This window comes from Capsicum annuum, chromosome 4 (genome assembly GCF_002878395.1).
Source record: "Capsicum annuum cultivar UCD-10X-F1 chromosome 4, UCD10Xv1.1, whole genome shotgun sequence".
NCBI lineage: Eukaryota > Viridiplantae > Streptophyta > Magnoliopsida > Solanales > Solanaceae > Capsicum > Capsicum annuum.
Window position 1 is genome coordinate 7,699,232 of NC_061114.1, and position 3,493 is coordinate 7,702,724.

Consider the following 3,493-nt stretch of genomic DNA (forward strand, 5'->3'; position numbering starts at 1 on the left):
AAATAACTGAAAGGTTCTCTCTGAGTTTGCGTAGAACTTTCATGAATTAGTTCTTTTGTGTGGTGTTGCTCAAGGGTAACGTATGTATTTTCTGTGTCTCAGCATTCCACCTTTGTTGCTGACCATCCAGAATCGGCTGCTTGAATGTATCTCAGCAATCCTTTCAAGATCTCATCATTCAATGCCAAGACAATCAGCTTCTGTGAGTTGAGGGCTTATTACAACGGTTACCCCCCAAGTACCAGAACTGAGTGGTTCTGCGCTAGTTCAACTTGCTTTGAGAACCCTTGCTCGTTTTAATTTCAAGGTTTGTCATCTATATTTTTGTGCGCTTTATTTCCCTTCTTGATCTTTTAGTTTGATACTGGATTTGGGGTTACAGGGCCACAATCTTCTTGAGTTTGCAAGGGAGTCTGTTGTTGTGTATTTAGAAGATGAGGACGGAGCTACAAGAAAGGATGCTGCGCTGTGTTGCTGCAAACTAGTAGCAAATTCTTTCTCGGCGATATCTTCTACCCAGTTTAGTCCTAGAAGATTCAATCGTGCCAGTGGAAAGTGACGTCGGCGGCTTGTTGAAGAGGTTTACTTTTGAACTGTGTCTCTTGGTATTATTTATTTCACTGGTTTATCACTTCTTAATTATCTAATCATTCAAATATGTGCCTTTAAAAACACCCTTGTCCTAATATCTGTATAAGGATGTACAATTCAGTTTTAGCCTTTTAGGAGTGGCTCGGTATTATAGTTTCTCTATCAATCTCTCAGATGGTTTATCCCCTTTTCTTTTCTTGAATAGGTTGCAGGTATCTCTCTTGGTGTACTGATTTTGGGATGCATGCCTGGATTGGATCCCAAGTTTAGCATATGTTACTTACTCCCTTCATCCCAGAAGTTGGCCTACTTTCTTTTTATTGGTCGATTTAGTCCCAAGTTTGCACATGTTAATTACTTCCTCCATTCCAAAATCTCCTAAATTGCTTTCATTGGAAATTAGTATTTGTAAAGTATGTTGTAAATCATTTGATACCTTTATCTCTTTCTTGAACCCATTACTCGATAAAGTATTTTCCAGTGTCATTTGTTTACATTCTTTTACATAATTTGTAACATATTTTTGTTACCTTCCCAAAATATTTGTTTACATTCTTTTTCATAATTTGTAACATATTTCTGTTACCTTCCCAAAATCCAGAACAATCTTTTTTTTTTGTCACGTATGATTTCTATTTACATTACACACTATAATTTGTCACACTTGAACTATAATGGAGGTTTAGGCAAGGGGAAATTTATGTTTATCTGGTGGTACTCTTTCTTTTTTGTTGTTGGTGCTTTTGTACTGAACTGGTCTGGTGATGTAAAGAGGATCTTCAAGGGTTGGATTTTCAGCAAAGAAAAAGAAACTAGATAGCTTTGTGCATCAGATGCGAAGGCTTTTCTCTCCAAATAGCATAGAGGGTTGGATAGTTCGCACCATCATTTTTATTTTATAGTTAGCACATGTATTTGTATTTGTTAGTTCGCACCATCATTTGTATTTTATATAATTCACACTTGTATTTTAAAGAACTGTTTTGTATTTGTATTTTATATTTGACTGTATATTATATTGGATTATATTTGTATTATGATTTTATTGTGTTTGTATATTTAGAATGTATTTGTATTTGTATTTGTATTTGTATTTTCGTCGATGTCTTTTTATTTTTAAAGAATTATTTTGTATTTGTAAGTTGATTGCATATTGTATTTAGCCGTTTTATCATTTGTATTTGTATACAAACAAGTAAATGCATTAATTGCATTTTCTTGATTCTAAAATATATAAAAATGCAATGTATCGTTTGATACAAATGTACCGTTTTGTATTTGTAGGTCAAAATTATTATTCATATTTGTAAATAAATAAATATCATTTGATACAAATGCAATTACAAACAAATGAAACTAACAATTTTAAAAATACAAATACATATTTTATTTTTATAAAATTTGAATTGTATTTATTTGTATTAGTAAATATATCTCGTATAAATAAATACAAACAAATATTCGTAAAAAGAAAATCAATCGTTCCTTTTCAATAATTAAAAAATACAAATGATAGTTCACACTTGTATCTATATGTTATAGTTCGCATTTATATTTGTATTTTATAGTTACCACTTGTATTTATATGTTATAATTCGTCTCTCTATTTATATTTTATAGTTCGCACTTATATTTATGTTTACTAGTTCTCACAAATGAAAAGAAATAAAAAGAAGAAGAAAAAATACAAGAAAAAGAGAGTAATAGAAAATAAAGAAAAAAACAAAAGGAAAAAAATAGAAGGAGAAAAAATAAAAGGAAAAGAAAAGAAAAAAAAGACTAAATATAAAAAGACAACAAAAAAAATTGTAAAAAGAAAGAAGAAAGAGAAAACAAAAAAGGAAAAGAAAAAATGAAGAAAAAAACATAAAAAAAAGAAAAAAAAGTAATAGATAATATAGGGAAAAAAATACAAAAGAAAACAAAAAATTTAAAAAAAAGAAAAGAAAAAGAAAACGAAAAAAGAAGGAAAAAAACTGAAAAAGGAAAAAAAAAGTAATAGAAAATAGAGAAAAAAAATTAATGGGAGAGACAATGAATTGTAATAAATATTAATCAAATCATACTTTTACTTAATTATCCATTAAAAATTATCAAAATCTGTACATGTCAATTATTTTGAGATGGAAAAAATATATAATAAGAGAACATAAATATTTTAATTTCAATATTTGCACTTATAAAATATCATGATTTTTTACATTTTAATATTTATTTATAATGAAATTTATCTTTTAAATACCAACAATTATTACTATTGATACTTACCTAATGTAACAACTATGCATAATCCATGATATGATAAATATCACTAAATATCATAATTTTTTATAATTTAATATTTATTTATCAATAATTATTACTATTGATTCTTACCTTTTTAATAGCAATAGGTACTACATTGATTACTACAAATTCCTTAAAAAAACGTAAGATAAAAGATTTTTTTAGGAAAAGATGTTTTTTTGTGCAATAATTTAAATTCTAATATAAAGAATGATTCCAAAAATCTGAAACTGAAATATTTGAGATAAATGATTTTCCTAATTTAAGAATGCATGAATAAAAAAATGAATTGAAAAGCAATAAAATTTAAAAAAATGTATGAAGAATACTTATTAATAGAACATAAATTTTAACCACGTGAACGTAAATGATGAATACAAAGTAAAGCTTATTCATATTCTTTTATTTATTTTTTTCATGTTTTTGCCCATTTTCATTATTTCATTTTTCTTAATTTTTTGTCAAAAATTTATAAAATTTTCATTTTTACTCCAAAATTTTGATGCAAAATCTTCTCTTCTCCCATATATAACTTATAAATATATTATAGAATATATCATACAAAGTAGCCCTAGAAAAAGAGAAGAAGAGAATAGAATTCTCATAAATATAAAGT

General features: G+C 27.0%; 1 non-coding gene across 1 annotated transcript; it reads left to right on the forward strand.

Moving 5' to 3' along the window:
* The first annotated feature begins 95 nt into the window (after positions 1–95).
* Positions 96–1,520, forward strand: LOC107859389. The gene is made up of 3 exons (XR_007054836.1): positions 96–307; positions 383–580; positions 797–1,520. It is a non-coding gene; the product is annotated as an uncharacterized LOC107859389 (transcript).
* The last annotated feature ends 1,973 nt before the right edge of the window (positions 1,521–3,493 follow it).